Source organism: Macaca nemestrina, chromosome 6, assembly GCF_043159975.1.
Source record: "Macaca nemestrina isolate mMacNem1 chromosome 6, mMacNem.hap1, whole genome shotgun sequence".
NCBI classification, from domain to species: domain Eukaryota; kingdom Metazoa; phylum Chordata; class Mammalia; order Primates; family Cercopithecidae; genus Macaca; species Macaca nemestrina.
This window is the reverse complement of record NC_092130.1, coordinates 75072836-75085354: the sequence shown is the minus strand read 5'-3', so window position 1 is coordinate 75085354 and position 12519 is coordinate 75072836.

Below are 12519 nucleotides of genomic sequence, written 5' to 3'. Positions count from 1 at the left end.
CAATGTGCGTTTGATCACTCGTAAAAACCCTGAGACATTTCCTTTCAAGTGGCAGCTGTACATGCTTTCTCCTCTTCCCCTCAACAACACGTGTTGTCTTTGTGTGCAATGTATAATATTCTTGGTTAGCATTTGAGCAAGTACTAGTGCAGTCTCAGCCTTTCTTACACTGCTTTTGCTAGGTCTTTTCATGCAGAAATAACGTCTTAAAGACCCAAGCTAAGTTTCTATTCTATATGCATAATGATAAATCTGCACTCCTGCTGGGGGCCATTTTCACAGCTTCCTCTCCAATAATTAAATGACCACCCGCAACCATATTACCCATAGAATTTAAATAATCAAAACATTTTTCTTAATACCCCTTTTAGCAAAAATGATTTTTATAATTTTATTTCCATTTTCTTAACATTTTAAATACATTTACTACTGACTAAGGCAAAGGTTATTTTTTAGCACTATTTAATCTTCTTTACATAGTTAATTAGCATCAAGTATATTTATTTTCTTGTGCAAATTTGTTGGAGTATAAAGCTCCGGGTGTGTGTTTTCAATGCACATGACAAAGTTTTGATAGTGAAATATGAGCATTAACAAAATAAGTGCCTTTTCTGCATATTGTTTTGAATGTGATTGTTTGAATCAGTTTAACAATCAAATGTATTCTTAAATATATACATTTCAAGAATGAAAAGATTATGTTTCATATTTTTCTTGGCATAATAAGATGCAATGAATATCACATTTCACAATCAAATAGAAATTATATTTTCTGCATTTGTCATGCCAAAGAGTTATCTTGCATACATTCCATGATGTGGCATGCATTGATGTGGGATAAATCTAAGAAATACCATGAGACAGCTATTAAATAAGTGGAAGCCTTGGTTTCAAACATTTAGGATGGAGAGATACGTAATCAAAAGAACTAAAACTGAAGATGATTAAGGACAGGAAAAAAAAATATCTGAAGAGTCATGAGGAGACTTAATCATTTAGATGAGAAAAATAAATAAGGTCTAGATAGAGTCAGACACTCGGTGTGGTAATTTACTCAATATCGTCCTCAACTGCAAACACAATAGATCCTTCCAAGGAAATGAAATAACTACAAATGTCCTGCATCATGAAACAGAAAGTGAAAAGAGAGAGAGAGAAAGTTTTAGAGAGACAGAAATATTAGTTGGTAAAAAAAAAAAAAAAAAAAAAAAAAAAATCCTTACTACTCAGGAAGGAGGTGGGCTTATCTTAAAGAATGACAGAATGACTCTAGGGTTTAACATTATTTGCCTTAAATTCACTAATATTTACATAATTTTTACTGTGTAATTTTTTAAGTATCTTTTAACCTCTATAACTATTTGGTCCTATAATGTTGGTAAGTTGCATCATATAACTAGAAATAAAACACAACAAAGAAGTAAGAGACATCACAAAGAGGAAACCATTTTTTTAATAATAGAGTCAGTGGAATGATCAGGAACAAAACTTGGACCTCCTATGAAGGTATCATACTTGTTTTATCTCTAAAAATACAGAATATAACTGGGATATTGTCTGATAATTCTATATTTTTCACTGTATAATGTGGAAAATTAAGTTATAAGAAGGAAAGAAAAGATCTTGATTTTTAACTTGGTAAATTCAAAGATAAACCAATGATTTCTCATGCACTTTTATCATTAAGTAGCTCTTTTAATATAACATTTTCTAGAAAAAAATATGCTACATTAATTTCCAATTATAGAAAATAAATTGAGTATCTTTTTCTTTAATAAGACTGTCAGTAAATAATGATGAAAGGCTTGAATCAAGATCTTATTTTTCTTGTCTAGATTTTTTATGTTTAAAGATCCTCTAATTTTCCTGCATAATTTAAAACAGAGATTTTAAGACACATTTGCTACATATAATTTTCTTTCCTATTTCAAATATCCTTTTTAAATGTAATGTTTTCAGTCCACTTTCCACACAGTTTAACATATTTGCAGCCCTTCTGTCAAATTTTAATAATACCAACTCTGATTTAAGCTTTGTTAGAAAGTTGAAAAGTATACATCACGAACTAAAGATAAGCACATGTTTAAGGACATTTTTACATATGCAAAGAGCAATATTTTAGACATAGCTAGATGAGGGCAAATCAGCTCACACTTAATTCATAGTTTTATTTTTAAGACGCTTTAAAGATAATCCTAGCAATAAATTTCCAAATGATTCTGTAAAACACATTTATTGGAGATTCGGTGGGTTCTCCGCTATCCTCACAAAGTTAAGGAGAAAAGCTTCTCACTTTTTTGAATGTAGAGAAATGTTCATCACCTCTTAAAAGAAAAAGCAAAAAAAGGGGTTCATTTTGATTGTAACTTTTTAGTTGCTACACACTATCTTCACTCTCTCCTAAATCACTAAAAGGTTGGAAAATGGTAGGAAATTTCAGAGGTTCACAGGTACATGAATCAAGTCTTCAAACTTAATGGTGAAATAGTATTGTGTATGAATCTAGGTGCTCTGATGAAGGGTTATTTTCAGTAAATGTTGAAAGGTTGACAGTAGCTGCTTTGTAGATTTGGGGAAAAACCAAGTTGATAACAATCATATGAAATTGCTGTCTTAATGGTAGACATTTTTTAAAAGGAAAGCATTTCTTTGCAGTGCTGACTTTAAGCCATGAGACATACTTCCTAGAAACTTCTTACAAACTTATAATTGACTCAACTTAAAACTGTTAAAAGAATAAAGTAATACAAAACTTGCTTTCCTTGTCTTCATCAGTGTACATCTGTCTTTGTATTTATTACCTATTTATCACTATTTTGCTCCATGATGAAGATAATAGGTTGAGAATTAAATATAACCACCTGAACACCAGTCTATGTTTACACACATTTAGCTTGTTGCTTCTAACATAGTCATAGTCATATTAAGACATGTTAAGAAGACTAAATTTGATAAGATAGTGATCTCAAACAAGACCCACTTTCAGAAAAGTAGTATTAAAAACATTGTTATTTTCAGGAAAAAAAAAAAAAGATGTGATTGTAACTGAACTCTATATTTATTAAAAGATAAAATAGATTAGTTCACTGAGGTTCACTGAGTGGCTTATTCTGAAATGATCATCAGTGGTTCTAACATTGTATGGTCTGAATATTACTATTTCTTTTCCATCTTCTCTGAGAATATAGCTTTGGAAGACATGATTGAGAAGTAGTAAAAGATGGAAAAGGAAAGGAGGAAGTAGAATATCAAAACTGATAGAAAAGTGATACAGAGTCTAAAAGTTTTGTCTTTTTAGGTACAATGTAATGATCATTCCAAAATATATTTGAAATAAACCATTTTATCTCCAAAGTTTCTTATTTCCTTTAATAATATATTTATACATCTCTCAAACTTCATATTGTACTTAATGGTACATCTTCTCCTGTCAAATAAATAATTTATTTTTGCTGAAGAAATCACATATTTGTATCTTTTAAAGTGAAAAATAAGTAATTGAATTAAAAGTGAAGGATTTCTTTGGCCTTTCCATTTGAAAAAAAAGTTTTCCCAGAGAAAATGATAGCTCACAATTCTGTTTTCTTTATTTAAACATCTGTATGTTAATACGAATACAGATAATTTTGGTTTGGATTCTGGTTTTATTTAAGTAGGACTATTCTTTAACATCCTTTAATCACATAATCTAAAATTTTGAATTTGTTATTTTTTCCCTCATACTGTGAATTACATTATTCTTGGTAACTACTGACTTCTCATTGTAGTTTTTTTTTTTTTTTTCAAATTTATATCTCAAGTCAGTGATGTCTGGCAAACATATTTATCACCCGCTTGTTGATCTTGTGCTCTTGGATATCCTATAGGTTACTCAGTTTCAATATTTAAATATTTTGCAACCCTTTACTGTCCCGTATGATTCCTATTTATACTCTAATAATTCACAAGGCTCCATTCAGCTGCTCATGACTGAAACCTAACATTCTTCCCTGATATGCCAATATTTATTCTATTGCCACCACCCTATAATATTCAGTTCATCACAATGTATTCATGAGTCTAATATTCATAAGACCTTAATATTTCACATATCTCATAAAAATTGAGTGATCCTCTTGCCACTGATAATAATTAATTGATCAGCTGTCATCGTCTATTGCAATAAATTCTAACAGATATTACTACTTTTAACACTTGCTTCGAATTTAGTCTTCATAATGCAGCCAAGATAAACTTTCCATATTTTCCATACTTTAAATCCACTTGTCCTCTGCTATAGGCCTTAGCCTAAGACTCTACCTCATTTAACCCAGTGGGTTAATTCTTTAAAAATGTTAACAATAACAGAATCATAGATATTCAGGGCCAGGAGAGGACAACTTTTAGGAGAGACATTTTCACATTCTAATTCATACGTAATGCTTAAGACACAATTAGACTTCATTAACTATTATCTTAACCTTCTACACCTAGTTTATACATGCTCTTAAGTGACTGCAAGAAGTCCTAAGCTATCATCCATAAACAACTAATGTCTATATATTAGTACATCAGTAAAGCTTGCAGCTTAATGCTCCTGATACATAAGAACCATTAAATAATTTTAGTTTTCTTCAAAAGAAACTCTTTAAAAGACAATTATACCTTTTGCTGTGAATCACATATAGTCATTGGAAAATGGCTCAATATGTATCAAAAATCAGTCTGAAACATTATTTTCTTTGACCAAAGGAAATATAATTCTGCTTCTTGTTTCCTTGTTGACAAATGTTATACAGATTTGATATTATACTGTGCCTGTAAAATGAATTCCTCAGCATGCCACAAGAATCTTCCTTGATCCGTCCCCTCTTCCCTGCTTACTGTCATCTGACTCTATTCTTGCCTTGTGCTTTAGGTTCCAACCATAATGAACTACTTTCCGTTCCTTATGTGTATGTCTCCTGAACTACTTATATTTTCACATTAGGGTGTTTGTACCACAGTTTAGTAGTACATGTGAACTTCTTTTGTGGTGAACATAGACTTATTTTTCTTTCTAAAAAAAAGTCTAGCAGAAGAATACTTCATACTTCTACATGTATTCTTGAGTAGGTATCAAATATTATTGATTATTCAATCACGTATTGTGTCTCAAATCAGAGATTACATTCTCCATGAAATCTGCTTTTGGCCTGGATGCCCATCCCTTATCCTCTGTATATTACCGTCATGACAGAGTTCACGCTTCTTTTCTTTTTCATTGCCTATTTTGTTGAATCCTTGAGATTTAACAAATAATAAAGGAGATTTTTAAGGATATGTACTGGGTTTATTTAAGATATTATATTGAAAGAGGAGGGCATTCCAAATAGAAGAAACATCATAAGCTACATGGCAGAAGTGAGAGTTTGTGAAGGTAAATCTTCATTTTTCAAGTGAGCAGATGGAGTATTTTGGAGAACAGAGACAATAAAGGTATGAGTCATAGTAGTGGATTCAAATGATTAACACTAGTGATAATGTTTTTTTAAATTGAAATTTACATACAGAAGACAAAATTCAATGCACTAGAAAATGAGTATTATAGATTTCGAAAAAGAAATATCATAGAAATACTGTTAGTGAAGTTAACAAGCATCATTGCCTAGACCGACTGAAATGAACATAAATAGGCACAATGAAAATAAAAGTAATACCGAGACTAGATGCTACCAAGATTTATAGGTAAAGAACAGGAGAAGTTTGAGATGTACTTCAAATAATTAAAAACAACAACAACACCACATGGTTTCTAGAAAAGGTTCTCGGCAATGGATAGAGAAGGAGGAAACAATCATCTAGACTCTGTCCTTTGGAGGAAGTTTTGCCAGGGAAATGGAATTGACGACACCGTGTGTCATCATTGGTATGCCCACCCTGTCTGTCTTGGGCTTCATATTGGGCTTGAATTTTCGTTAGTTTTACTACCTTATTCGACTAGGGTAGGTTCTAATTCCCTCCGATTATGAAAAAGCCAAGGAAAAGGGTGTATGAGGAGAGAATCTTAGGATAACAACCATAGAAGTCTTTTTCTTTTACATGTTTTTTATCTTCTATTTTAAACAGTTATTCTTATAGTCAGACATAAGTAGAATGTATTTTTTGTGTAAATCTGTAACCACCAGGGATTTGGGGGCACAAATTTGAAGTATAAAGCTAATTGCTTAAAGAATGTCCTAAAAGAATTATAATTTCCTGTTGTTAAGATTTACATTTTTATATAAACTTGTCAAAACTGCTGTTTATATTCAAGCCCACATGTTTAATTAACTATTGTTTTGATAATGAAGTTTCTGTGAATGTATAAAACTAGAAGAATAATTAGACAACTTTCGAAAATGGGTATGTATGTAAAACCCTCTTTGTAATGACCTTATGTCCATTTAACTTTTATAAAATGTTTAAAATGTAAATATTGCAATTTATATGCAAGGGAAATATTTACTCACTATTTCCTGTGGATGATGAAAGTCACTTGATTTTCACAAATCTATTAACCAGAAATCCAAAAAATATACGCCAATCTAGAAACCTTTTATTTTTACATTTCAATGGATGAATAAGACATAACAGTCTAGAAGTGAATGTAATTTTTTTCTTTTCATCTTTTCCTTTAATTTGTTACTCATAGCAGTATGAAGAGCCAATAGAATCTTCTCTATAACTTACACTGTGTTTGACCTTAATTATACCATATAAATCCTCCTATTAGGTGACTATTTTCACCTATCAATTTCTGATGAATAAAGCATCTTCATACATCCAGTCTCTTTTTAATAGCCTTAGCTTTTTTGTTGCTATTGTTTCAGTTTTTATGTCATTGTTGCTATGAATCAGTGAAAAAATAATTGCTGGTTGTTACACATGGGTCTGTTTTTAATAGATAATCATAATGGTTACAAATGCTTTGGGTCTGTAAGATAAGACTAGAATTATAAATTGCCTTATGCAATATATACAGTAAATATCTACTGGCATGGATTTTTTTTTATCAGTTTTGATCATTTGGTTACATGAAATTACAATAAGAAAAATTCTAAAATATAATGGTATGTGCATCTTCAGTGAAATTTTACTCAAATGAAGATAGGTTAATCTATTATCAAAGTCATTGGATCTTACAAAAGGAGATACCATTCAAGAAATTATAATTCATGAAAAATGGTACACTGATATCCTGAGAATCCATTCTATAGTTTTTTTTTTTTAATCTTAAATAGTAGCATTGCTCATTCATATTTAAAACAGATACAGCATAAACTTCAAAACTCCAGAAAAACACAAAAGTTTTTGTACTTCTGGGTTGGGTCAAGATAGAATAATAGGAAATCATATTTAGCCTGAAAAAAAGGAGAAAAAAAACAGACGAAATATATGAAGCAATGGTTTTTATCACATAGATCATCAAGTAACAAAGGATAGTGACCTCAAGCTAATAGGATTAATCCTAAAATTCTTTCAACTTATCACCTAAAAAAGAGTTTTCAGGCCCCAGTCTATGGTAGGGGAACCCAAGTGAAGCCTGTAAGTTCAAGAGATAAGAACAACTGAGAATCCAGGGTGGCCCAGGTGAAACAAGTTCAGAAAGAAATGTACCAAAGAGAAAAAGCCTGCATGAAAAGATAACTGTAGATATCTCAAGAGGGTCTCTTCAAGGCATCAGCTAAATAATGAGTAGTGTACATATAGCAGGACACTACTCATTACTAAATAAATAACCACATGAATAATTGAAACAATTACAGACGATCTCACACAAGATTAGAAATATTTCGTCTTTTTGAAAAACATAGTTGAAAACCTCATAATTCACAGAATCAAAAATCTCATAACTCAAGATCCAAATCAGACTCTCAGAGATGAAGATGATGACACTGAAGGTTAAAAATAGTTAAAAATAAAGATTAAGGGTAAGTTAGATAAAATTAGTAAGTTTGAAGACATAGCAATAGAAATTATCCAAATGAAGCTCACAGAACAAAAAAGGAATTAAAAAGTAAGAGCACCAATAACTTACAAGACAACTTTTAATGGCATAATATACATGTGATCTAAGTTCCTGAAGAAAAGAAAAGGGTAATGAAAACTTTTGGAAAAAAAAATTAAAATTTAAAAATTATTTTATTTCTTCAAAAATGTGTGGGATTTTTTTAAAAATAAAGTTTATTTTGTGTATTTAAGGTATACAATATTTATGTTATGGGATACATATCAATAGTAATAAAGTTACTATAGTGAAGTAAATTAATATATCTATCAACTTTCCTTTTTTTGGTTGTTATTTTTGTGGCAAGAGTAGCTAAAATCTACTCATATAGCATTAATCTGAAATACCATATTATTTTATTATCTATAGTCCTCATGGTTTACATTAGGTCTCCAGACTTGTTCATCTTACATAACTAGTTGTACCTTCTGATTATAGCACACCGTTTCTCCCCCGAGAAACCCTCCACAGCGGATAGCCACTATTTTATTCTCTATTTCTGTATATTTGATTTTTTTTTTTAGATTCCACATATAAATGAATTCATGTAGTATTTTTCTTTCTGTGCCTGACTTATTTAACTTATCATTTGTGAACTATAAATGCACAGATTCAAGAAGTTCAATGAAACACAGTGTATTCAATATGAACAATAATTACAAGGTGCATTATAAAGTATTTAAAACCAATGATAGAGTAGAATCTTAAAAACCACCAGAGAAAGGAGATACTATATTCTGAAGAACAAAGGTAAGGATCACAACAGAGTTCTTGGAAACAAACCAGAAGATAGTGGAGAAACATATTTAAAATCCTGAAAAAGCAGAAAGAAAAGAAACTATCAACATTCTAGAGCAAGTGAAAATATCTTTCTAACTGAAGATTAATTAAAAGCTTTCAGACATACAAAAACTAAAATAATTAATTCCCAGAAGATCTGCATTGTAAGAAATGTTGAATAGAGCTCTTTAGGCAAAAGAAAAATGATATTAGATTTTGTAACTATTTTACAAAATACAAGTTTTTAAAATTTTCATAATTTATACAAATTTAAAAGCTAATTTGTTATTAAAAATAATATATATGCATTATGAGGTTTATAAAATATGTAGAAGTAAATTGTATGATAACTTTAGCACGGAAGCCAGAATTAGAAAAATAGGAGTATATACAGTAAGGTTCTTATACAATAATGGCATAATATCACTTGTAACTAGAATGTGCTAAGGTCAAGAAATTAAGGAGCTTCTTCCAGAGCACAGACTAATGCATTGCCTTCATCACTGAAATTGTTGATGTTAATAAATATCCATTGAATTAAGCAAGCAATGTAGTCAACTTATATTATAAATCAAATTCATTATCTCTTCACATGCTAGCATTTTGAGTATCAGTGTAATAATTAAGAGAAGGAATTTTAAATGAATATCACTGAAATGTTCTAGGAAGTAAAGAAAAATATGCAAAACATCAGTAGATAATTGGAATAACAGCAGTCCTTATTTTGCATGCCACTGTGCTAACTGCAACTTGCGTAAATCAAAACCATGTCCTTACTTTGCAATATTTCAGTGACTGAAGAGCTGTGAAGAACAAAGACAGTTCTAATATGCAAGAATTTCAGTTAACTAGACTAACATGTGCACTGTTTGCATATAAAAAGGAGTCAAATGGAAATTCTAAAAGTGAACAATCTAATACATAAAATTATAAACTCAATAGGTGAGTACAGAAATAGAATTGGCAACACATGATAGGGCTACTGAAATAAAAGACAAGTCAATAAAAAAAAAATACAAACTGAGAAAAAAAGAGTAGAATACATGAAAACCAGCACGTGAGACATGCGCAACATAGTAAAAGATCTCACATGTTTAATTGAGATTACAGAAAAAGATGAGAGAACTGAACATAGCAAAATTAGAGAGGGATGAAGAAGTTTCCACAAGGGTTGAACAATACCAACCCAAGCATTCCAGAAGTTTTAAGGATCCCAATCAGATAAATACAAAGAAGAACCTATGTAGGCACATCTTGCAAGAGTATTTTTCAAACTTTACTTTCTTAAAAGTATTGAAGGTCCCAAAGTGTTTATGTAAAACTATGTATGTGCTAATATAAAGATAAATAATTATTAACCTAATTAATTTATATCCATATTCAATGTATTAGAAATCAAAACTGTGAAATATACAAAACATGTACTAAATTCATTTAATAAAAAACAATAATGCCTCTATTATTTTAATATACACACATATATTGAAACAACTACATTTTCAAAACAACTATATTTTCTGAAATGAAATATAGTGAGAAGAGTGACATCGCTTCAGATTTTAGCAAATATATTTTATATCTGGTTTGCTAGAAGACAGTTGCATTATTGTATCTGCTTCTAAATTTAATCTCCTATGATATATTTTTTTGATAGAAGTACATAAAGAAAATCTGGGCTCCAATATTTATGTAGTTAGAAAATGGAGGGGTATTTGGATTAGGATTTTTTTTTAGATAACTGGGGATATTTTTATTTGATAGAGACCAACACCAATTTGGTAAAATGTAGTAGTTTTCAAAAGATAGTTCTAATGTGGAATGTGAAAGAGTATCATCAAACTTTTTGTACTCTGTTACATTAAAATTTATTGACCTAACTTGTTCTTTGAATGGACCTTATATGCAAGAATCATCTTATAATATCAATCTTTGGTCACTTTGGAATAACTGCTAAAAACAAAAGACAAAGAAGGAACCTTAAAAACAGTCAGAAGAAACCTTCATTGTAGAAATAATATGGAAGAAAACAGAAAAATTGATTGGTGTCTTTAAGGTGTTTAAAGAAAAAGTAAAGCATATTCTTCAGAAGTAAAATGATTTCAGATAAAAACATGAAAATGTATGAAGGACTCAAGAACAATGAGATGCTTAAATATATGAATAAATATAAATGAACTGTAACTAAATAAAATAGTGATAGGTATGTTTTGTATGGCCTCAAATATATGTAAATCAAAATGCATGTCAATATTGAAAGAAAAGAAGTGAGTACAGCCCATGGGGATAAAGTATTTTAAGTTTGAAGCATTGTTGGAAAGGGGCAAGGGTAATACTTGCATTACATTTTTATTACTCTAATAATTTGTATTACTGTCATAATGCAAGGATTCACATATAATCTCAAGAGTAACCACTAAACAAAAAGGAAAACAGGGAAGGGATATTAAGTTGACTTATTTCAAAGAAAGTAGAAAAAAACTCTTAAGACATGTATGCAAAATAAAATAAAACTTATTGTAAGAAGATTAATATAAATGCAAATGCAAATGAACAAAATAATGTTTTCTATATGAAACTGGAGTTATGGGTCCTCTATCAAATAAATAATAGTCTTTTATCATTTTTAGTCATTTGTATCATTTTTTAGATAGCCAATTTGGATCTTTCTTATTAGACACATCAGAAAATACCAAGTTATTTATAACAAATAAAATATTCAAAGCACCATGCTAGGTAATTGAAGATTATGCATATAGAATAATTGAATATAATGCATATAGAAAAATAACTTTAATACAAGATGGACTATATTAGATTCAGTTCTCATCACTTTTTTTTTTTCTGTATCCTATTTGAGACCAATGGCATCTTATACAAAAAAAAGCTGGCGAGGTTAAAGGTACAATCTTGCCTTGAACCAGAGTTCTTGTTGTTTCCCAACAAATGCTTAGGTCAATTTGGAAGCGGAAATTTTAACCTCTAAAAATGTCTTCAAATTAACTAAGTGAACTAATTAAATTAATGTTCATTCCAGGTGAGCCTCAAATTCTGCTGCAAAGCCTAGTTAAACACTTTCATAAGCTTTTTTTCCTTTTATTACATTTTCACCTTTATTTATTGTCACATATATCAGTAGTCAACTCCTTACAGATGCTGATTATGTTATCCTTTCTCTGGAACTAAATCTGAAATGACATAAGGTCAGTCGAATTTTCAATTTCAGTTGCAAAGTTCTTCACAGGAACATTAAAAAAACACACAAAACTTTCAGAGTAAATTAGAATCAAGAAAAACTTCACCAAAACTGATACTAGTTAAAAAAAAAAAAAATCACTTAAAAAGCTATCTTTCTAGAATAACCCTATATATATGTAGACAAAGATATTTTCTTATTTTACAAGGTTTGCATAATACTTAATGCAATTGCCTTCACATTTGGCAACCTCAATAAATTCTCAAATAAACTTTAAATGTCTTTATCATGATAATTATTTATTATTAGTAATAATGAGCCAATGTTTATTACAAATTGTTTATCTGTCAAAAAATATAAAACACTTTTTATTATTATATTTATGAACACTTTTATATTTATATAATTATATTTATAAATACTTTTATTATATCTATATGACTCTAAGGAAGATTTCATTATTGTTAACAATTTGTAGATAAAGAAACTAGGGTATAAACATAGAGTATATAATTTAGGCTTTTTAATGTGTCCTAGA